Source organism: Camelus dromedarius, chromosome 17 (assembly GCF_036321535.1).
Source record: "Camelus dromedarius isolate mCamDro1 chromosome 17, mCamDro1.pat, whole genome shotgun sequence".
Taxonomy (NCBI): domain Eukaryota; kingdom Metazoa; phylum Chordata; class Mammalia; order Artiodactyla; family Camelidae; genus Camelus; species Camelus dromedarius.
Window position 1 is genome coordinate 25,982,240 of NC_087452.1, and position 24,621 is coordinate 26,006,860.

A 24,621-nucleotide genomic window follows, 5' to 3' on the forward strand; every position below is an offset into this window, starting at 1 on the left:
AAATAATCGATTATGTTTCTGCCTTATTCGCAGAATTAAACACTTGTGTCATTCGATGATGTTGCCCGAGTTTGGCTTTTCATGTTAATTTTAGGAAAGATCAGAAAAAGATTCATTTATAAGTCTCTTCAAAAGGAATAGAGATGGACCTCTAAGTGCTTATTTAATGCGGGGAGTTGTAATTCATTTCAGGATGGGCAACTTATGATCAAATGTCAAATTTGCAGAGACCAACGTATTAGAGCTGTAAAGACTTACCTGGAGTATAAGGTAGAGAGGAAGGCAACACATACTGCTTTAGAGTTAGGCACATACATCTGTTTATCTCCTTGGATTTGTGCTGATACAACCAAAATAGACCAAAACTGAAAATTTCAGGCAATTAAAAAATGTTAATTTGTCACATCGTAGTTAACACTCTTGGGCGTCAGACGAACTTGAATTTATGTACTGGCCCCACCAATTTCCAGCTGAGTGAGACCTTGTTCTTTCATTTCTCTGAGCTCTAATTTTCTCCTCTATAAAATAGGGATACTTGTAGCATCCGTGTCAGCGATTAATTAAGACAGAACGTGGAAAGCATTTTGTATAGCTGCTGTCGGTATCGGCATTTATGTGAGTATCTGTATTCAAACACATACTTCGTTGTCACCCAGCAGAATGACATTCGGTGCCACATTAACCACACCTTTCAGTGTCCTGCAGCATAGGGCTTTGTATCCAGTAGACAATCAGTAATTACCTGTTGATGTTCTGTCATAGAAATGTCTGTTATTTTTGCCATCGCCGACTTTAGCTGTCATTCTCTTAGTCTGTGTTGTTCCAATTTGACTCATCAGCTTGTCCATCATGGTTGAGTAACTGACCAGTGCAGTGAAAAGAAAGCGGTCAGACTTGTGCTCTGACTGCACTGCCCAGCTTTCAGCCAAAGTGTGGGGAGGGATTAGATCAGATACTGACCTCAAGGGGCCCTGCACACCGCAGCCCTGGTGGGCGGGGTGTCATTTGTGGTTTAAAAGTTATTGAAGCAGTACCCCATGGAAGCCGTTCGTCCTCCCGAGACTGAGACTCACTGATGTAAGATAAACAGAGGCCTTCCTTCAAAGCCCATTCCTGAAATTGTCTGTGTGCCTAAGACACAGCTTCACTCCTCTACAGACCCAGGGAGTGAGCTGAGTGAGCGTGAACATTTTTCTAAATGTTCATACTCCAGGCTGGGAAGCACACTGATAACTCGAGAAGCCTTCGTGGACAGACGTGGCCAGTGTTCTCAGGTCCTCTCCCTCTCTGTGAGGCCACAGAAGTGACATAGCATGGCCAGAGTTGCAAGAGGATTTATTTCCCCTCTGAACCACAGCAGAGCTCCCCTGACCCCCTAGAAATTGAAGTTGTCTGGGATAATAAATGAAAGTGCCATTAACACCCACTGAGGCCCGTAGGAAGTTGTTCTGCCAAAAGATACATCTACTAAAAAAAAAAAAAGCACATTTGAAAAGAAAATGACAAGATGTGAAATTAAAGATCAAACAAGTGGGGATGATCTTCATAGAGAATCCATCCGGAGAAGAAATACGAACCAAAGCAAACAGGCACCCGTACAGCAGCATATGCGCTGTTGAAAAAGGATCAAACTCTCTGCAAGTCGGCAGGAAGGGAGCCTCTGGAGGTGCCGGTCGGAAGGTAGTAGGAGGCCCCGGGGGGAGACTGCAGCATTTCAATCAGCACACCCAACCACACAAACAGAACCTTTGCTTCGTTTTACCAAAACATACAGAGAGCTGCTGATTTCAAGAGCTCTTTGAAAGCACCTTTGTAGAACTAGCTGGAAAATCCTAACAGCAGAGCTTTCTTTTAGGAGAAATTTTCAAAGGCTTAGGAAGAACCTCTCCTCCAAAAAAAAAAAAAAAAAAAAAAAAGAAAGAAAGAAAATTAGTCCACTACATTTGGGATGGTGAGAGAAATTGATGGAAGGGGTAAGGAAAAAGCAGTGGAAAAAAGTGGAGAGAGGGGTCAGAGAACAGTTAGAAGCTGGAAACTAGCACTGGACGTTTAAACTACTTTGAGCATGTTGATAAAACGCACTGCATCTTCCTAGGAAGGTGGTGAGCTCCAGTCTCTCTCTAGCGAATGACTTCAGTGGAGGCATCAAATATCACCCAAGCCAAACAGTCTTACCACTGAGAGTGCAAACAGAATGTGGTACAATACAGAATTCTTCCAAGTTGTTTAGCATGAATTTTGCTGCATGGCAGTGGGAAAATGAACAAAGGATCTGGCCATTCAGAGGCTGACCTGCTTTCCCTGGCTATTCAAAAATAGAATCATAACTGACAGATACTAAGTGCTCAGGGCGTGTCAGGTATAACACTGGATGCCCAGCACATGCTGGTGCCTTCAGCACGCACAGCAGCCGTCAGGGCTACCCGGCCGCGTGGGTCAGTCCCTGTGACAGGTCTCTGGCTCCTCCGCTGGTTGCCTTCTACACTCTGCCTCTATTCTTTCCTTTCTTTTTCCCTCCCTTTTTCTTTTAACTCCATCCCTCCTCCTTTCTCTTTCTCTCCTTTGTTCCTTTTCTGTCTCTCTCCCAATACATTAAAAAAAGAAACTCTTTGAAGAATTGGGAGCAAAAGGAAACAGTTCTAATCTTGGCACTAGATGCTTTTCCGGTTGGATCGTGGTGGGCAGGGGCAGGCTGGCTCGATGGCCCCTGGGCTCCAGGCATCAGTGAGCCAGCCCTGTTTGCACTACTAGGCATTGTTAGAGCTGCACCGAGGGAGAGCTCTGCAGGGCAGGGGCGGCTCCAGCTAGCATCCCATCTGCGCTATGGGAAAATCATGTTGCACCTCCCAGGGGGTGGGTGCGAGGAAAGCACATGAAAAGGCAGAACTGCAGCTGTCTCCTTGCAGATGATGGGTGTCGGGTGTTGTCCATGGACGTCTCCACAGGAAACTGGCAGGAGGCACCTGGTCATTCTCCTGAGGCCATGCCTGCTGAGCCCAACCAAGACCGCGCTCCAAAGCCCACGTCAGTTGCTTTGCTTCCACTAATATTATCTGTGTTTATTTTCTCGCACCCTCCTGACTACTCCTTCACACGTTCTTCCTTTGCCAGCCCCTTAACTGATGGGGTTCTTCACAATTTCTTCCTCAACCACTTGCCTCCATGTGCGGTTTTATCTGGTCTCGTCTGGTCCGCTTCATGAATTCTGCTCTCATTCCTCAACGGTAGCGCCTGAGTCTTCATTTTCTGCCCCAGCCTCTTTCTTGAATATTAAGTTCATATTTTCAGCTTTTTCCTGGGCATCTGTATCTGCACCTTGAATTCAGAAATTTGCTAACTTGGCTGCTACTCACCTTGTCATAAACCTCTTTCCTTTCATGATCCTCCTCTTGGCTCATGACATTCATCCAGGTTTCAAGTTGCAAAGAGGAAACTGTCGACTCCTTTCTTTCTCTTATTTCATATATTCATCTGGCCAAAAGGTCTGTGGATTCCGTCTTGGTGTGTCACTGCCCTTACTTTTTTTTCTTGTCTCTCGGCCTGTCCCTAAGCCCCTCACCATTCTAAATCGTCCCCATTCTCCGTATCACCAGCGGGATCTTTCTAAAGCAGAGATCTAAAAACCATTTGTGAAGACCCAGTGGTAACTTTTTTAGGATAGAATCCCCAGTAGTGGGCTAAGCTTGGGATACATTCATATTTTTAGAGCAATTCAGGTAATTCAAGTGAACACGTGTCGAAGAACAAATAACCTTTAAACTCAGGCTTCTCAGACATTGGCAGGAGTAAGAATTACCTGAAGAACTCATTTTCAAAAGCAAATTCCTGAGCTCCAACCCTAGAGACCCTTTGGTTCTGCAGGGATGCCCAGGAACCAGCTCCTGAATATCCATGCTGTGTGATTCTAAGCTTATCTGAAGTTCATACCCTGAGAAACAGAGTGTTTAAAATTAAAGCATGTTAGCCTGGCAAATATAATCTTCATCATCTTGTCCTCACCCACATGTCCAGCCTCTTCCCCAGCCAGCTGGCTGGAACATCCCACCCATCCACTGGGCTGTGTGCGCTGTTCTCAGAGCCTCCGTGCCTTTCCCTGCAGAGCTTCATGCACGAGGAATGTCATTTCTGACTCTTCTCTAGCTGGAGAAATTCTGCTCGTTTTTCTCTGGCCCTTTCCTAATGCCGCTGCTTCTAGAAATCTCACCTCACCTGTTAACAGGCTAAATTGCTTCCTCCTCTACTCTACTTTAAGGATTTGTTCGTAATGCTCATGCTTTGTTATCTTCTTTTTCTCATTAAGTATATGCACAGGTGTCTCCCATACTAGACTGTGATTCTGTTCAAGGACAGAAACATCTCCCTGTAACTGTGCCTGCCAGGTCTCCTGAACCGAGCAGGAAAGAATCGGCGCTCACACTGTGGCTGCCTGTGTGCAGGTTCCACTAGCTGCCTTGGATCTAGGGTGAAGGCAGGAGACGTGCCCAGGAAACCAACTTTAAAGAAGTACTTTTTCTCAGGGTCATGCCGATGTCAGCCCTGCACCTGCCTGATGCTCAGAGTGAGTGCCTCCCTAAGAATGAGGCTCCCACAGCCTTGAACGTCACGCCTTGGGCACCTCACTCACCTCAATCTAGTCACAATCCCTGCTGCTCAGGGTGCCCCCTCTGGGGGCTGATTCCTGGTCAGCTACTCGAGTGTATTTCAGTAAAGGGATCCTGGAGCTGGCATCTCAAGGTCAGATGCCTCAGGGGGCAGCCAGGAAGGAAACTGAAAGGAGTGGAGTGGGCTGCATGGATGGGTGCTGTCTGAAGGACTCATGCCCCATCCAAAGATGGCAGCCAGTACTAAGCACCAGCTGATTGTGTTCCTGTCCTTCCTTCCAGCCAGCCACTTATTTTCTGTCAGTTATTTTCTATCCACTTATTTTCTATCAGTTCAATAACTTTTTTTTTTTAGTGACTACTATGCACCAGGCATTCTTAATGTTGGGATTGGAAAATAAATAAAATGGATAAAAACATTTGCTGTCACGGAGCTAATATTGGAGTAGGGGGGACAGACACTAAATGGAATACAGAGTAAAAGATAAGGCATGTGGAAATGATAGGAGAAAAACAAAATAGGAAGGGGGATCAGGAATGCCGAGGAAGGGTTGGGGGAGTTGCCCTGATCCAAACTGGCCTTAATCACTAAATTGTTCCTTTTTCTCGCCGTGTTCTGCTTTCCTCATTGTCTGGGTCACTGCCAGTAAGTTTCCAAAGCATGAAAGCACCCATCTTTCCTACACAGCTAGTAACTTTGCCTGTGGTGTACAAGCCTGTGGCCAAATAGGATTTTCTCCTAATAGAAGTGAAAAGACTGCATTTTTCTATGAAACTATTGATTCCTAATTCAGTTAAAACAAAACCTCCACATGACTTAGAGAAAAGACACATGTAGGCTCTAGTCCATTAAGTCATTCACCTCTTGAGTTAGAATATGGTGGCACCAACGATCCGATGAAACCTGCATGGTTCAAGGTGTACAAGCATTTGGATAATGAGAATATTGGCACATATTTCCCAGTAAATATGTGTCTGTTGGAGTAAACCACTCTCACTGCAGTGTGAAAAGCGTGGCCTCAGTACTGGGGGGCTGTGGCCTGGACCAGCTGACTGCTGCGCTCGCCCACCCCCAACAGAGGAGGAGATGTTGGTCCAAGGAGGATAGTGGCTCAGCCAAGACCACCTGGACATTAGTGACAGAGCTGGACTGAAATCCAGCCCAGTTTTGTATTCTTTCTACAACTCCAGCCTGGTCTGGTTATAAGTGTTGAAAATGGAACCTATGTTTTTAGCAAATTAAGAGGCAAAGTATAAAATCCATCAGTGGAGGAACGGGTCAAGAAATCGTGATGCACCCATTCTATGGTATGATTCTAGTTATGTAGCAACTGTAGCAACAAAAATAAGACATGACTGTATACTGAGATCTGTGCAAATATACAGACAAAGGAATAGGAGCCAGTCTGGTAATACTGTTACCTCCAGGGAGGGGATGAGGACTGGGGCAGTGTGGTGAATGGGGTCATAATCTTGTGTCTATTTTAAAGTTTTACTCCATGAATATATGAATAAATAAGTTTGTAGAGCTAAAAATATTTTTTAAGAAAAATAAAATGATGAGGAAGACTGGTAATCATCTTCACAAAGCAATATGAAATACAGACAGACATATCGTCTCATATGAAATAACAGAGACACAGTTGCTAAGACAGGGAATTTCTGGGGACTTAATTGGGTCCAAACCCAGCAAGAACCTAGAAAAATGAGTATGTCGTTTCAGTCTGGGTTACAGGAAAGGACTGGTGAAGAACTTAAGAGCGTGATGCTTTCCATAATTAAATGTGAGCAGGGGACTCGAGACGGCTAGCAGCCCTCCCCTCCCAAACGCAGAGCGTGTGAGGGATGAATGTTCCCTTTGCTAACCCAGGAGGCCATATTGTTAACAGAAGTTGTATCCGATAGAAGATCTATGTTTAAACTCTTAAGATGCAACAGGAAAAAAGAAACACAGCATATGGAACTGTTTCTACACCACTTCAAGTCAACAGAGACAATATTTTAAAAATAACCAGGAGAATTCTTTGCAATGTTTCTTTTTCTCCCTGTCGTCTCTGCATTGCCATTTTTACTGATTCTGACACACACGACGCATTGCAAAAAATCCGAAGCCAAGGGCTGATCTCTGTGGTGCTCACATAAAGATCTGTTGCCTTTAATAAAAGCAAATTTTACTTTTCATAAAGGACTACCAGGTTGAGCTGGAGATTTTTTCAATGGTAAATTGATTTCCATCACCCGCACTGCACCCCCCCACCAAAAAAAAAAAACAAACCCTTATTTTTCAGATTGGAAAGAAGACTTTGAGGAGGTCACATGTCTTCCTCCTGGGCTGTTATCTTACTGTGAATGACTCTTAGTGTCAAGGAGATGAAATGCCACCCCCTTCCTTTGAATCTTGAAAGGGAGCTGGTATTTAGCAGCCACCGTCCTAGACAGAGATTCCCTCCACAGCAGAGCCGGCCGCTGAGCGAACCCCACTTAGGAGCGGGCATCCTCATGTGTTTATGTCGGCAAGCCTTGCCCGTGCTGTGCCCCGGGGGGGAGGCTGAACCCGCTGAATCGTGTGCCCTCGGTAGCCACACATGCTGGGGGAGGGGCAGCTAAGCCGGTCCACGATGAATGTTCCTTGTACTTAAAGTCGGGCAAAGCGCAGGCGATTGTTACTTTGCTTTGAAGTTTGTCTCCCTCTTCGGAGTGGGTCAGAGGTCTTCTTTTTTCTCTTTGCAGAATTCATACACACTCTTGATGCAGTGCGCTCCTCTTGGTACGTCTCAGCTGTCATGGTCCCCCGTACCACCCGCTCGGAATCCTGAGGTTGGCTGTCCACCTCTCATCTGTGTGGTTTCCCCGCCCTCCCGTCTTCCTCTCCCCCCACCCCCTTCTCTTTCCCTTCTCTTTCCTGGAGTCCCCTAGAAGCTCCTGGGCGCAGTTTCTGGTACTGCTTGCTCTCCGAAGAGCTTTGCAGCCTCAAGTCTGGCTAGTGAGACAAGGACTATGAGATTTTTTTCTTCTTCTTCTCTCTCTGTCCTTTTCTTTTTTTAAACAAAGGGGAGTTTGGACTGGCAAGAAAACTGTTGTGAATAAAACCGGTGAAACTGGCATCCCACATTGCTTGGAAGCAGACGTGAATGTGAAACAAAGCTTTCTGGCGCGTTTCAAAAGCTGGAGGAACACTTCTTTTGCAACTCTAGGATTTGTCTTTCTTCCGACACCTAACACTGTGGTAGCCACGGTGTGGGGACCCAGATTAAAACTGCTCTTCTTGGGCTGTGCCAAGAGACCGTTCCCCCACCTGTTCGGCCAGCAGTGCAGAGAGACGGGACACCCGTCTTCCAGGCCAGGCTCTGTGGCCAGCTGACTTTCCTCAGATCTCGTGCACCACCCCTCTGGGACAGAGAACCTGCCAAACAGGTACACTACCGGCACACACAAACATTTCAGTTAAATTAAACTCTTAAAGCCTTGAGGCAACTAGTTTTTAGAAAACAGAGAATCTTGAAGATGGTAATTTAGACAATTAATGCAAAAACACCATCTGCTAAACCTCCGACCTACCAAGACTCTGGGGTCTGCAGGGAGCACGGGCTGTGTGGGGGGCCGTCTCCATCTGCTTCCGCCGGATCCCTGGGCATCTTTCTCACTGAAAGATCAGTGATCGGGGTCACTCTTGTCCAGCCCCTGTGAGCCCACCGCCATCCGTGACCAGGCGCTTGGCAAGAGACCCTCTGCCCCACCCCAGTTTTCTCCCTTGAGTTCCTGTCACCTCACTTGGGGCATGCTGATTTTCTAAAGCTCTCCAGTGTGCACGTAGCACACATTTCCTGAGCATAGACCAATTGCCCATCCCTGATGGGGTGTCAGTGTGGATTGAGGGCAGCCCGCTCTGAAGACAGGGAGGATGCTTCAGGAGAGGGGCTAAGGTTGGCTTGTTAGGAAAAGGGGATGAGGGCTGTGGGACTGGAGAGAAGACAGGTTTCTCACACTGTGTGTGTGTTCAGCACTTCGTCATCTCTGCCCCTACCTTCTAGTGTGAGTGTTTCCCTTCGTGTTCCCCCAGCTCTCGGTACTGTCTGAAACAAATGATGCACTTAGGGGACCCCGCATGGCTCCACTGTTCGCACCGGTAATGATTGGTGAGCCTGACACCAGGGCCCTCTCTCGGCCCCTTCCCGGGACTCCGGGGCGTTACGGGGAGTGTCCTCTCCCCACTTCCAGGTCGTGCGAAGGAAGAAGCCCACAGATTTGTAGGCCCGTGTCCACTGGGACTGCTGCCTTTCTTGCTGCTGTTTACATTTTTAATGAAAGCCAAAAGGCTGCATCAAATAAGCACAAATCATACGGAGGATGACAGCATGGGAGTAGTTAGCGGTGGCCACGGGCCGGGTGCGGCAGTCGTGTCTTCACGCTCATGATTGCAGGTGAGGATCCCAGCAGGCCTGCCACCTAGGCCCCAGTGCCCCCACTTCCCTTATGAGAAGACTGAGGCACAGGGGGATGCGCTGGTTTGCCCACAGTCTCACGGGGACGCAGGCGGCAGCCCCTGTTCTTTGGTGTTTACAGTTTCGTGGCGAAGACAGGCTTTCCTCCCCACCCTGAAAAACCCCCCAAGAAAACAGGAATATCACTAGAGGATCAATGAAAATCTTGCCTCCTATGAAATTCTGGACATCCCTCCCAGCTTATTCTTTATTTGTTAAGCTTTAAAATCAACCTGCCTGCTCCAAAGAATACCTCCAAATGCTTGCTCTAGTCTCTCTCAAAAATCCGTGAATTTGGAGCCCACGTTTATTATTAACTAAGGGCTCCAAGAATTACTTTTCATGCGTTGTGCTCTCGGAGCACGCCTTCTTAGGCTGGCAGAGAAGCACGTAAGTCTTCATGCAAAGCTTTTCAAGAGCCAGGAGCCGCACATTTCCAAAGTGTAAATACGCAGTCGATGTCCTGGGCCTGAGATGCGGATCCACGTGAAGGTGTTCAAATACAGTAAGGTTGACGGTGCCACTTCATCAGAAAGAGGCAGTGAATTCGACCTTAGGAAATGCTTATAAGCCTGGGGAGTAAGGTGCTCAAAGACAATTACCAGCTAAACATTTCATTAATGAAATAATGATTAATTATAATTACTAATTGAAATGCAGGATTATGCTGTTGGTTTTGAGCATTAACAGGAGTAATGACATTACCATTTTTAATGGAATTTCAGAAATGAAAATTATAGCAACTCACCGAAAAGATACAGCTTGCAAGTGTGATTAGGAGTTAACTGTGAAAGCCAGGGGCATGGAATTTTCCCTGCTGGTGAACTGAAGTTAAGTAAGTTTAATGCGGTGTAATTTAATTACTAAGCGTAGTTTTCTTCTCGGTGGGAAGAGATCCCAGGTTTATACATTAAAGAACAAAGGAAGAACGTAAATAGCTATGGGAGATGACTGGCTACTAGCGGGAAAAATCAGAGAGCATTTAGCTGTCTATTGCATAATATTTGAGGGTAGCTGCATCCTGGCTCGGCTGGAAATTTTATTTATTAATGCTTGGAGGATTAACAACAAAGTAGCCCGTGCAGACAGGGAATGGGAGTGCTGTCAAGTGTGTCGGGAAAGCGAATGTCCATAGGAGGGACGGCTCTGCTGAATAATTAACGCACGAGACTTTTCATAAATGTCAAATTCCCACAGGAAGCGGGAACTTGACCCTCGGTAATAAACCACTTAGGATTCATTAAATGTAAGCATCCTTCTTAAACTGTTTGCCGTGGCCAGTGAGCGCATCCATAATGCAGTGTGTCCGCCCGCGCCGCGGGGTGAAGACGCCCCGTGCGGGCTTTGGGGCGGCTGGAATCGCCCCGGGGGCGCCTGTGTCCGCCAGCCCGGCTCAGCGCCGGCCCGTCCCGGGGCGCGCCCGCTGCCCGTACCCGGTAGGGGGCCGAGCACAGGCCGGCGTCAGCACGGGCGCTCGTGTTTGGCAATTCCGTAGTAAGTGCAGGCAGGGACTCGGACCCTCTGCAGACCCCTCAGTCTCCGCACCATTGTCCCTTCAGGCCAGATCGTTCTTTGCTGGGGTTTGTCTTGTGTGATGTTGTGGAGAGACTTCCCTGGCCACCACTCACTAGATGCTGGGAGAAACTCTCACCAAACACCCCAGAGTTGTGACAAGGTTACCCGGACATTGCCAGATGTCGCCTGGGGACGGATCACCCGTGGTTGAGGACCGCTGTTTCTGGGACTCACTGGAGTGTATCTATTTCTGGAACTTACTTAAGTGTACCCTTGAGTGTAACAGGGTCAGTGAGTAAGATGGAACTGGGCCCGAGAGGCTATGGAAACCCAGGGTCCCTGGTCACCTTCGAAGCACTGCCAGCCACAGGACCAAATGTGTCATTGCTCTTAAATAGCAGCAACTGCCCCTTACGGATCCAAATGTGGCAGTCACAGCCGCAGTCACTGTGCCATTAAAATCGGAACTATTCACTCTGCTGACCCAGGGCGGCCTTATAATCCCGTTCCTGCAGAAATGACTGTTTTCTTTCCCTTGTGCATTAAAATGACTGGTGCTATGAGCAACCACCATTCTGGTTCTGGATTTATAAAGAGTCTAGTAAATCACCAAGCTGTTTTCTTTTTCTTTTCCTTTCCCCTCTGAGATTCGTGCGGGGTGAGGGGAGGGCACAAATGAGCTCCCCTATGGAAGATTTTTCTCAAACTGTTTCTAAAGTCTGAAAACAAATCACAGAGGCTTTTTTTTTCTTTTAATACACTATATATTTGATTTCTTGATTTAAAAAGAAAACAACAACACCCTTTTAATTCTGTCTGGGCATGCCGGCTGCCCAGAGACTGACTAAAAAAAGACACATGAAGCTGTTTGGAGAATCACTTTGTCTGCACAAAAGCAGAAGCCAATTTGACTAATGATTTTTCTCTTCTTTGACTTTTGTTTGAACCAAAATGAGGAGTTATTTATCGGTGCCCTGCAGCCATCGCCTCTGTCTTCTGTTAAAAATCATGAAGGTCTGACGCGTTCAGCAGGCGTGTCTGTGGGTGACAGAGGGGAGGTGTGTCGAGTTCGAGTGACATAGAAACTGGACACAACCCTTTTGCACCAAGAGGCTGAGGCTGGTCAGTTACTGGAGACCCTACAGGGTTCTGATTTTATCCGGTGACCATCATTGCACTTTTGCCTGTGGATAACTCACACCCCGGCTTGAGAGAGGCCATTGTTGAGTAATGGTTTCTTTCCAGTATTCCACTGTCAACAGACACACTTTAACCAACCACACAGACAGCTCAGAAATCTGAACCAATGAATAAAAAGTCTACTTGGCTCCAAACCTCAGAAAGTCTTATTAATTCAGAGAGTAGAAAGCTTACATGTGCTAATTACCAAAAGTACTAATTAGCTTTAATTATGAGCTTGGAAGGAAGTGGAAGTGTGTTGCATTTGATAGTGCTGTTGACCTTTTCAGGGTGCTTTGTGGGGCGGGGGTGGCCGGGGAGAAGCAGAAAGGAGGTGTTATGACATTCATCAGAGAGCAATTAATTTAGGTCTTCTGATGCATATGCTCTAAATGAACACATCCATGCATCTCAGGACGTAAAGGCGTTTTAACAGAGCCTTACCAGCGTCAACGCAGAGCACCCAGCCAGTAGAGAAAAATGTACTCGTGTCAGAAGTGGTTTCTTTGTCACTGTTACAAACCAGAGGACAGGCTGGGTGCAGCCAGGTGGATGCTTATGTACCTCAGTCGTAAGTGAGGAGGAGGGCTGGCTTTGACTGATTTCGGAGGGTCACTGGGAGGAGCTGTTCTTACAGATATTTGAGGAGATGCTTAGAAATGTGCCCCGTGCCAAGGTCTGGTTACCCTGTGTCCATGGCCCTCTCACCGCAGTCTTTGCTGTCTCTCCCTCTGAGCCCCTGCAGTCAGAAACCACTGGACGTGGTTGGGACCCTCTGTGCTGCTTCTCTGCAGGCACGACAGCTCTGCACCCACTCCTCCCACTAACACAAGGCTTCCGAGGATCACACACGCAGCCTTTCACACCCCCGGCCCTGGGAGCTGTCTCACTAACCTGGGGGAGGAGCCCAAAGCCGTCTCCCATCTGTTTGTCTTTCAATAACGTGTAAACCCTGAGTCCCTTATCCTCTAGATGTGAAGATTCCTCCGTTCGCCTCTCATCTCTTGAAACTGGCGTGTCTCTTAGTAACCACCAGAGGGATCCCATATAATGTGATAAAAATTAAAATCAGCACGGAGGGACCAGAGCTCAACCAGGTCGGCGTGCACTTGCCTCTGCGGGCTGAGTCTCTTTCTGGAGAATCATGAGAAGAGGGAACAAAGGATGGGCAGGGAGGGATGAGACTCTGCTTGGCAGCTTAAGGGAAGGGATCGCAAAGAAGGAGGAGCAGATGTGAAGACAGAGGGCTCTGAGGGCCAGTCTTTCTCTTCACTGGGAAACAAAACAACCAGACAGAGGAATAAAATAAGTCCTGGTCAGTAGAAAGAAGGTACCTTTTTAAGTCACTAGAATTGGATACCACTCATTTCTGAAGCTGCATTCAGTGGTTGAACTCCAGATACAATGAGATTTCATTTTAAGAGCTAAAGTCTTTTCTATTTTTTTAAAAATAGGCTTGAACAATTGTATAAAAGAGAGAATCCAGGCTGTTCTATATAGTTTGCTTGGGCCACTAGAATAAATTTTCGTACACTTGTTTAAAACAACAGGAATTTATTCTTTTCGAATTTTGGAGGCTGGAAATCCAAACTCAGGGTGCCAGCAGGGCCATGCTTCCTCTGAAGGTGCCGGGGCAGAGTTCTTCCTTGTGTCTTCCTCGCTTAGGGTGGGTGCTGGCCGCCCTTGGCCTTCCGTGACTTCCAGCTGCATCTCTCCAATTTCTGGCTCCGTCTTTACATGGCATCCTTCCCTCTGTGGGTGTCTGTGTGGCCCCAGATCCCCCTCTCTTTATAAGGACACCAGTCACTGGATTTAGGGCCCAGCCTAATCTACTGTGACCTCATCTTAACTAATTAAGTCTGCAAAGACCCTCTTTCCAAATAAAATCACATTCGAATGTTTTGGGGAGACATGAACTTTTGGACACCACTGTTCAACCCAGTACACAATCCTTAACTATTTTTTTTAAGAGAACTTTTCAACTTGTGGTCCTAGACACGAAGCAGGGCTGATATTCTGGTTCTAATATGATTTCCAGGTGATGCATGAAATCTGTTATCATCATCTGGAAAGTGATATTTCTGTGATTCCCTTAGATCCCAGCTCTGATTTTTTAATCCATCTTCTGACATACGACCTGTCCTCTAAGCTGTCGTAAGGCTGGTGTCAGAGTGTTTATAGCGGCTTTCATGCGTGAGTGGGTGTTGCGTCCGGACAACGAAGACAGTGTTTCTACCTTACGGTCCCTTGGTAGCTAATTTTACTGCCCTTGCCTTCCGGTTTTATAGCTGGTCCCTGAGGTCATTGGGCCAAATCAGTGCAGTTAAAGCTCAGATGATCCTTGTTTATCCCTTCTCCTCACACCTGCCTGGCTGCGCTCACGGCCGACTGAAACTTCAGATCCGCTCAGCAGAAACTATACACTCAGGTCAAACATGCTCGAGGGAGAAGGTTGTCCGCGGGGTGTCAGTCAAATTGGCGAACAAGTGTCAACAAAACCGGAGGTGGGAGAGGGCTGTCAAGGCAGGAAGTCAGCGGGCAGAGCGGAGTTAGCCAGGCCACGTGGTCCATGACACCGCCGTGGGCGGCCAGGCGGGCGCAGCCGGGGGCGATGATGAGGGAGGTCACCCCATGGGGCTTGTCACAGAAGCCCTGACTCCCCGTCTCTTCTCATCTCATCCTTTGTGCCTGAGCCCCCAGCACATGGGCTCCCAGCCTTGGCCTGAACTTCAGGATCAGGGAACTCAAACTCACTACCCAGCCCCCTTTCAAAGCACACAGGCCTCCTGCAGTTCCAGATGTATTATAAGAACATCCGCTTCCCCAGATGCTAAAGGCCACACATTGTTTGAGTCCATCTCTGTGAAATGCCCAGAGGAGACAAATCTGTAGAGACAGAGAGCCGAGCAGCGGTTGCCAGGGATGGGAGGGAAGGGGCGAGGGGAAATTACTACCTAATGGCTACGGGGTTTCCCTTTAGGATGGTGAAAATCTTCTCAACTAGATAGTGGTGACAGTTGCACAGCATTGGGAATGTACTAAATGCCACTGAGTGACATACTTTAAAAAGGGTAAAATGGTGAATTTTATGTTATGTGTATTTCAGCACAATTTCAAAACAAAATAGAAAAAAACCTTCCTTCTGTTCCACCCACTGGTTCTCACTTTGCCCCTTGAAACCAAACTGAGGTCCAGTGTCTTGTACATGGGGCCAACTTTTAAATGTCTTTTTCTCCAAATCTGAGGCTGCTTTGAGGCCCCCATATGTCTACTTTTCCAGACTAATCACCCTTTGTCCCTCAAGTGTTCATCTTTGAAGTCCCTTATCCAGGGTAATTTCCACTGGATAAACACCCCTTTTCTATCGCTTTATGGGAATCATGGTGCCCCTGGGGGATACTGCAGCTGCTGTGAATCGTGGCCAGCATCTGTTATGGTGGGATAAATCGCCTGCTTTGACCTGGGACTTAGGACGTCTGGGTCTCAGCCTGAGTCCCAACTCTAAATCACTGTGCATCCCTGAGAAAGCCAGTCAACCTCTCTGGGCCTCAGTTTCTTCACTTGTAAAATGAAAGTTTCTGCAAGGTCTTTTCGAGCTCTCAGCCTTCATGCTGCTCGGCTCTGGACCTTATTCCAGTTGATGGCTCACAAGAGGGAATTCCCTCTGAGCACTGATGCACCACCCCGTTCCCCCGGGTTAAGTTAGATCTCCCCCCGACCCCGCCCACCCCAAATGTATGATCTCGGATTTGGGAGGCCAGATGAAAGATTCACTGGGATTCTGATTAAATCCTATATCATTAGATAGAACACCGCCTTCTAAAATATGATTTTAGATGTTCATTGCAATATCTAACCTATTTATAGTCCTCCTACTTTGCTGAGATACAGAAATCTCTGGAGGTCCTCAAGCAAGTCCCTGCAGAGTCTTAGGAGGGGGTCCGTGATGGCCCAGGGGAGACCTCGTGCCTGCTGTTTCCCCCATTCCCTCCAGATCAGCTCAGCAGAAGGGGAGAAGTCATGAGCCCCTCTTGTGGGTTCTATGATTTCCTTCCTTCCCCAAAAGAATCAGAGAGAAAGATATAACCTGATATGATGGTCACTGTGCTAGAGATGTTTGAGGTCCTTCCCTGCTCCAGGCAACAGCACCTTCCATGACTAAAGCCACACTAGTGAAGAACGGGCACATCTCGCCCGACGCCAGGCTGTATGTAACAGTGCTTGAAGCCCTAGCCCTGACAGCCAGTCCCCGTGTTCAGGCGTCACTACTCAGAATCCACGTGCCCCGGACGGTCAGATTCCGTGCTCCTCCTTTCGTGCGGATATTCTTTTTCTTCTTTATGAAAAATCCCTTCTTTGAGATGACCCTTGCCGAAGCACATAGGGAGTTACTACGTGGCAGTCTCCCTGAGGCTGTTTTATTCAGGCTTGGTTGTCCAGGGCAACCGATAACGAGAAACTTGGGGGACAGAGCCCCTTTGCTTTGTCGGGTCGCCTTTGATAGCTTGAAAAGGTCAAGAACTTCTTTACTTAGCCGCGCCTCCACGTGACTTTGCTAAGCAACGAGTGAGATGGAGATTCTCTTTAAAAGCCTGACACCCTTCCGCCTTTGTTCGTATGCAAAGTGTTTTCTTAAAGTGAAGCCCTCTGCCTTTGCCCGTCCTCACATGCTAATGAGACCTGTGCGGCTGCCAAATCACAATCGGGACTGTTAATGCGGCAGGAGGCAGCGCGCGGCTCCTTTCAGTGAAGGCGCTCGGCCAGATGAAGAGCAGCCTCCCTAATGAGCACCAGGAGATGACAGGGAACCGGCAGCCTCGCCTGGCCCCGCGCACGCCTTTCAGGTCCTCGTTCTTTGGTCTTCTTTCTGTCCCTACAACTTGGGAAAAATGGATCCTGTTCGTGTCTATAAATTGGAAGAAGTATCCTAGACTCTTGACTCTAATTCAGATAATTAAAATATTGAGCTTTCAGTTAAGTGAGTGGGAGGGAAGGGATGTGTGCTGCTTTTTGGTGTTTAAATCTAGTGGAAACAGAAATGCTGAGTTTCCGGATTCAGGTTTATGATCCTTCAGCTGATACTCTCCGAGTGCCTTGTGTGTGTGTGTGTGTGAGCCATGCTGCTCGGCGGGCTGGGGGTGGCACAGGGCAAGAATTGCACCCAATGTGCACTTTAAGGAGGGTGCGATCTAGTAGCACAGGGGAGACGTATAATCAGATGATCACCATCTAAGGTGGAAAGTGTTCAAAGAAACAAAGGATGTCATTTCAGAAGAGAGATGATTTTCCCCCCTCTCTTTTCACCACTTTCTAATCCGGGCCACCATTCTCTCTCCCTGGGATGATGGCAGTAGTGCCGTGACTGTTTCCTGGTCCTCCTCGAGCACCTACTGTGTGCTGGGCAGCGGGAAGGGAGGAACATTAGACATATAACAGGTTTGTATCTGGGCAAAGGCAGAGATAAGGTACTTCCAAAATAATAATCCATGGCAAACTGTGTTCCAAGGCCTCAAACCTGTCCACAGGGGCCAGGCCCTAGCAGTGAGTGAAGAGAAATGGGCCAAGGATACGAAGAATTAAAAGAAGATTCTTAGAACAGGAGCAAACACTTCCAGTCTAAACCGGGCAGTGGTTACTTAGGTACAATTAGTTACTTTCCAGCAGGAAAGCAGGGGCTAGAACCGCTAGATATGCAGACATTTTGGGAGTACCAACAGTTACTTTTAAGTCTTTCTAACACTGGACAAGCCATGCAAAGCATTCAGAAGTCCTGAGCTGGCCAGGAGGGAGCCTGCCACTTGGCAAACTCTGGGGTAACTGTGGTGAAAGTTAGAGTCATCCAGCACAGCCAGGAGTCTCAGGAAAACTTTGTGGAAGAAGGAACATTTCTTACAGGTTTAGAAAAATGGTTGGAGGCAGGACCAGGGTTTTCCAAGTAGAGGGAAGAGTGAGCGAACATGTGGACCTGGGAACCTGGAGGTTGTGGTCCGAAAAGTCCAAGGACTCTGGAAGCTGGAGCGGAGCCCAGGGCATGAGCAAGGGTTGGGGGACCAGCCATGGAACCTCAGGCCAGAGAGGTTAATAGAGGCCAGATTCTACAATGATGTTGTGCAGGACTCTTACCCCCTTGAAACCTCACTGTTGTCTTCTGTACAGTGAGGGTAGTGACATCTGCCTCCCAGAGCTGCTAGAGGAGCTCATGAGAGCACGCATAGGAAATGCCTGGCATTGAACCTGGCAGTGATACAGAGTGTTTAATAAGTGTTGGTTCTTCCTTCCATTTAATACAAAGTTTAGACTTCATTCTGCTCATGCTATGACATTAGAAAAGAGCTGCCTTTTTTTTTCTTTCTTAAAGATTGAGTTTTCACTTATTTATGAAGACTAAACATTCTGAAATGCACAAAGGAGAAGATAACAGCCACCTATGGTCTCACCACTGAGAATTAACCACAGTTCAGCTCTTCGCAGATTTACATTTGTATCCAGTCTTTCCCAAAAAGAAAAAAATCATTATTGATTTTGTGAAAAATTATAACATATCCATCATAAAAATTGTTACAAAGTAAAGTACAAAAAGTGAAAGACAGGCATTATGTCCAAAGATAATTACATTGGGTGTGAATCATTTCACGTAGGCTTTTGTGCGTTTTGGATAAAATGACAGAGGCTTCCTATATTTTGAGGATGTTTTGGGGTTGCTGTGAGGATTAAATAAATTTATATGCTAATATAATATAATGCTAATATAATACAGTAGCACAAGGCCTGGCCCAGAGCCTGCAGTCCGCGTTGGATCACAGTGGTTGGCAGTGAGAGCAGATACAATTGTGTCGTTCTGGAGAGAAACTTCTGTATCGCATTTAGTAGAGGACCCCAGGCTTCAGGGTCTCCTCTTTGTCTCCAGTTGGCAAAGAAATAGTCACCACCTCTTTGTGGTAAACCAGGAGGGGAGATGACCCTGAGTCGTGATTTAGCTCCGCCATTTGTGAACTGTGTGACAGTAGACGTGTCACTCTGAGCCCCTGCTTTCCCGTCGTCAAGATGTGAGGAGTTCTGCCAGCCTCCCAGGGTCCTTGGGAAGTTCATGAGCAGATGCACGGAGAGCTGCAGGGACAGAGGAGCTCATCAAGTGTTAGTCCTTCTTCTGCCCACCTCTCCCTCCCCTCCCTCTCCTCTCCCCTCCTTCTCTCCCCCCCCCCCCACCTTCTCTCCCCACTACCTCTCCCCTCTTTTCCTGTTTTGTTTAACACTCAGCAACTAGCATATTCAGAAAAGGCTTACAGAGTCCTCCCAGTTACATTTTAGCCCCCCCCCTCTTTCCCCGGAGTTCCCCTCCGACCCCGAGGCTGGAGTGAATGCGTATTGATGGTGAGGCCTGTGTTCACCAGCAGCCCAAGTAAGGGGTGCATGTGTTGGCAGCTGCTGGCTAACAGCTCAGCTGAAGACAGGAAGCGAATTAGCTGTTAGAAGGTAGTCCTTTGCACCTGAAATTCATTATAGATTTAAACCCATTTTGAAAATTCACCTGTAACTCCAGGAGCCAGAGTAAAAGCCTGGGCCACTTGGTGAGAAACCCGTTTTGCTTAGTGATTAAAAAATCTGGCACTGCCGGGTTCTTTGAGTGTTGCTAAAATTTGCTGTAGCTTCTTTTCACCATAAAGCAGGTGTCAAGCGAAGACTTTGTGTGTGTTCGCGATCATTATGTTGTATTAAAGAGTCGCGTTGAGTTCCAGAATGAGAACAAGCATGCGGCATGGTCTCTACCTGCAAAGCAATTAAATTATCGTCTGACATGTTTATAGCTCCAGAACCAGTAATCAGCTTTTAGTCTGAATAGGGAACGTGGTGTTATAATCCAGGGCTTTGCTGAGAGGTTCATATTGAGCATTTGCATTTGATAATTTAATTTAAATAACACCGAGCAAGCAGAGTTATGCTCCTGGCGTCTGGCAGGGTGACAGGGAAGAGTGCAACGCACAAAGTGGATTCTTTGTAAATAATTGTGTATTCCTGAGTGGTTTTCACTTGCTTGTTATTAACCTCTGCTGCCCTCACTGAATAAACTAGCAAATGGTAGTAGCCTCTGAAGTCGCAAGTATTATGTCTCTCTCTGTTTCTTTTTTTCTCTTCCCATGGAAACAATATCTAAGCAATCTCCAAATTTCCCTGAGATTGTGAAAGGCCCGCAGTGAACCATTAAAAAAAAAAAATCCCCCCAAAGGGACTTACTTCTTGCAAGATGCCTTTATGTATTAGAGATCAATTTTCTGATAAGATTCTCTGTTCCAGAGAATATTTGGCAATTTTAGCAAAAGTAAGTACTTGCCACAGGAAGAGTGAATCCCAACTTAATGCCCAATAATATCACAAACTAAAGGAAATAAATTGTAGAAATGGTCTCTTCTCTCCAACATCCCCCCTCCAGAATAAAGTTTGTTGGATGATTCTAGAATTTTCTTTTACAGGACTTCCCAGCTATCACATTTCTTTACAGGAATTGTTTGCTTCAGGGCAGCACGTCCCGGTGGGTTTCCAAATCTGAATCCCACTGCCGTCCTCACAGCATTGCTATTTTTACTTTTCCTTTTCTACTTCCCCTACGCACACACACACACACACACAAAAACACACACAGATTAGTCCCATCTGTTGGTGCCCTGGAGATGACAGACCTTGAGAAGGAAAGTGCACTCATTCTGCCATGAGTTGTTTATTTTTTTCCTTAAGATATTTTCTCTCCATTTGGCATGGTTTTATAACTGCCCAAAATGATCTGCCTGAGCCTTCCTGGGCACCAAGTCTGAATTCGAAGTCAGGGAGCTCAGATGAAGTTGTTTGTTCTTACTGTGCCCCCCCGGTTCCCAAGACCTGCTTCGGCACCTGAACTGCTGATGGGTTGTGTATGTTGCACGTATATCAGCTGATAAGCACCTTCAAAGGAAGACCCTTTTGCTGGAGGATGGAATTTTCTGACAGATGTTGTTTAAAACTGAGTGAAAAATAAAACTATTTCAAGAGATTTCCTAGTGTTTCAAACCCCTCCTCGGGAATCTTTCCAGGGAAGGAAATGGAGTGCGAGGTGGAGATGGGCAGCTTCCCTCTGGTGTGTTTACGTGCAGGATAGGATGGCAGGCCGTGCGTAAGCTTTCTGAGTGCACACCAGTGTAGCTGCGGGTGAGCAGAAGCCTCCGTCTTGTTCATATTTCAAATGTTCTGAGAAGTAAGGCCTTGAGTGTGTGCCGTTGCCCTTTGAGAGGGCTCCCTTTCCACTGAAGAGCAGGCCTTGCTCTGTGCCAGCCCACTTTACGTATCTTAGCAGATAGCCTGTCCGTGTGTTAAGCCCTTCGGTGTATCTGTGTGTGACCTTGGCCTTTGATCCATTTCAGTCACCCCTGAGCCCTCATCCACTCTGGTGCATTGGATTATGAAAACAGTTGCCAATACCCAAGAAGCGGGGATGCAGCCGTACATGGGGCCTTGTGTGTTTCAGTAACTCACAGCATCACAGGATCTGTGTGGTGAGAGCGTGAGCCTTGGTTTACTCTTCGTCCCTCCCGCTGCCCAGCCCAGAATTGACCCACATCCCAAAACACTGTACGTGGGTCTGCTTTGCTTCATCTTAACCTCTGCCTTCATGGTTAAGCTAGTGAAGTAGAGGGCAGCAGATATCTCCGGGCGGGGCAGGCAGCCTTGCACATCTTGGCTCTTCTGGGACAGCTTCAGGTGTTCTAGCTATTGTGTGAGGGTTTAATATTATCAACAAAAGAGAGGACTTGAGAGAAGGATTTTGATTTGCGTGGTTATGATTCTGGACTGTTTCCCAGCCCAGAGTCTCTGAGAAATGGAGCCGTGTTGTTCAAGAGGCAACCACAGTTGGCAGCCTCGGGGGGCAGTGAGCAGTGATCCAGGGAAGTTGGATGCACTGCTCTTGTGGTTCAGGTTCTTCACAGGGACTGGCCTGATAAAATCCTGCAAACATAGATACTTTATCATAGCAATTGCAATGATTTTCGTTTGTTTTAAATCCATGATTAGTTCTGTTAATAAAAACGTCTATTGAAGCTATTTAAGACACCCACTAAAATTCTCTAATATTAATTTCATGGAAAAATTCCAACAGAACCGTATTAGTGTTTCCCCCCATTAAGGTAACATTATGGACTTTTAATGGAGCTCTCAGCTATAATGGTTTTTATTGACCTAATTATTAAATGAATTAAAATCTGTCTCAGTGCCTTCACAATTATGGAATAGTGGCATCAGAGGGAGGGCCATGGTTGGTTACTGAGGAGGCAAACAGGAGAAGCCCTGAACATGTCCCTTTATGTATTTGTGCTTCATCTAAAAGGAAAGATAAATAATACCCTAGTTTTGTTGAGTGGATCTGCCTTTTGCTAGTTGGGACCTGGGTCATGTCAAAATGCTAACTTTGTGGCAAGTTATACTGTAATCCATGGGAAACTTGTGTTTTCTCTTCCTTGCCTGTCTCCTCTGCATTTTCTCTTTGGATGGTTTGCAAATATAATGTTAGAATTTTAGTAATGATGTTAAATCTAGGATGGAATCTTTGAAGAGCTTTTTATAATTAGTTTTTAATACAAAAGTCATGTGGTCACTGGAATAAATTGTGACAGTGCAGAGGGAGGAGAGTAACATAGCAAATCCTACTTTCTGGAAGGATCATCATTAAAAGCTTGGGAATCTGTTTATAAAGTATCAGTTTTTGCCTTTTAATATTTGACTTTTTTTTTTTTTTTTTTTTTGGCACAGATAACTTAGATGTGACACACGCACCTCTAGTCCCCTCTCCCTGGCCCAAAGCAGACATTACTAAGGGATTGCTGCACCCTTTCTCACCTAGAACAGCGCAGCCTGAGCATCTCACGCCTGACTCTCAGGGAGGCTTGGAAAAACCGGTCTGATGTGATTTGACATGGGAATTGTAACCTAGTTTGCACCCCTGATAATCATTCACATTACTATAAAGTATTTCCCTAGACACACACGTGAATTTCATTTGCTCATCAAAGACATTCTGTAAGAAAGAGAGGAGCTTCCTCAGTCCTGTGTAGCAGGCAAAACCCCAAGACTCAGTAGGAAGGGACTGAATCAGGGCCCAGAGCTGGTAAGGAGTAAATGAGAATGAAAAGACACAGCTCCTGACTCCTGGTCTATTAATAACAAAGATGGCCAGTCTTTCACTCATTTCTTCCAAAAGTACTTACTGAACACTTCCTCTGTGTCAGGCACAGGATATTCAGCAGGGAGCCAGACAGGCACGGTCTCTTCCCTCAAAGAATTTCCATGCTGGAGGAGGAGACAGATAATAAACTCACAAATAAATATCGATGATTTCAGGGAGCCATGCATCCCGTGAAGAAAAGAATGGAGAGAACTGTGGTGGTTTAGTGGGTTGCAAGGAAGGTCTCTTTGAACACGGACACTTGAACCAGAAGAAGGTGCCACAATGAAAACCCTTGGCACAGAGTGTCCATCAGAGACAGAGGGAGGGGAGCTGGTGTGAAGGGCTTAGGATGGAAGGAGCCGTGTGTATTTAGGGAAACCCACCCACAAATGGGCCTGGGAGGAAGGAGAGAGGTGGGCTGGGGCCAGAGTGTGCAGGACCCTGGGGCAGGGTGTTGAACACCCATCAGAGACCATTAAGCAAGGATTAACCGAACCCAATATATGTTGGGCACAGCGTGGAGACACCACATCCTGCTTCCACGACATCTACCCAATCACCAGACATAATTTAGTCTTGAATGCAAATTAGAGTGAACCATGTCTTGCTGCAGGGGCACACTTCTACTCTGATGAACTCAAAAATAGTGTTTCCTGTCTCCATCTCTTCCCCGGAGCCATGGACTGGAACATATCCAAGTACCAGGGGAAAGATCACAGGACAGGATGCTCAGCAGAGGTTCTGGCAGAGACAGGAATGCAGAGAGAAGTTCACTGTGTGTTACGCCAACACCTGAGCAATGCATGACTCCCCGAAAGGAGGCAGATCCCCAAGCTTGTCTGAACTGGTACGAGAACGGACTGAATGTAGCTCTGTTCTACTTAATGAGGCTTCTCTTTAGTCCTTAACACACAAACCCTCCCTCACTGTACTGTTTTGGTTTATTTTAATCCCCATATCCTTCATAAGGTAGCCTTACTTTATATGAAAATAGTCAGAGCTATTACTACTATTAACCATACTAACAGTTGGCTGAGTAGTTACTGTGCGCCAGGCACTGCGCCGTGCATCCTCTCAACCCTGGGAGGTAGATGCTATTATTTTGTTGTTTTACCGATGAGAAACTTAGCCCCAGAAAGGAGGACGAGGGCTTGCCCACGATCAGGCAGCTGGCAAAGGTAGAGGCCAGGAGCTTCAACCACGGAGTCCCTGCTCTTCACCAGCACAGGCCCTTCCCACACAGTGACGAAGGGAACGGTGTGTGTGAACTTGGGAATAAACTGGGTTTGAGACCCATCTCGGTTTCTTCCACTGTGAATTTATCATGGCCCTGAACTCAAAGGGTGTTTTTGGTGAGAGTAAATGAGATGTAAGGAGAAGCACAGAGCGGAGTGCCCAGCGCACAGCAAGTGCTCTCAAGCCATGTCACCTGGGCACTAGGTCTCAGGGCCCAGAAAGGGCAGGTGATACGGGGCTGCTGAGGGGATGAGAGGAGGCCGTGTGGCAACGCGTCCAGCACGGAGCCCTGGCTTTCCTGGGCTCTGCGTAAATAGTGATGGCTGCTCTTGGTAATCTAAGGACCAGTGATGGCTTGAATTTGCAACACCCTTTGCAAATCAAAGTAACAACTGAGGAAAACTCATTCATATTTCCTCCC

General features: G+C 46.9%; 1 protein-coding gene and 1 long non-coding RNA gene across 10 annotated transcripts in view; one reads left to right on the forward strand and one right to left on the reverse strand.

Annotated features, from left to right (window-relative positions):
* Positions 1-24,621, forward strand: part of FHIT (fragile histidine triad diadenosine triphosphatase) — a 1,253,474-nt gene that overhangs the window by 1,170,602 nt on the left and 58,251 nt on the right. The gene's annotated exons all lie outside the window — the stretch shown is intronic.
* LOC105089813 (uncharacterized) overlaps positions 18,027-24,621 on the reverse strand; it is a 288,482-nt gene continuing 281,887 nt past the window's right edge. Inside the window, exons 7-9 of one of the 2 annotated variants that reach the window (XR_010384828.1) lie at positions 23,005-23,086; positions 19,305-19,543; positions 18,027-18,883 (exon numbers count right to left, since the gene is read on the reverse strand). This is a non-coding gene — a long non-coding RNA (uncharacterized LOC105089813). The remainder of the gene's footprint in view (positions 18,884-19,304; positions 19,544-23,004; positions 23,087-24,621) is intronic. The other variant, XR_010384830.1, reaches the window with a different exon arrangement.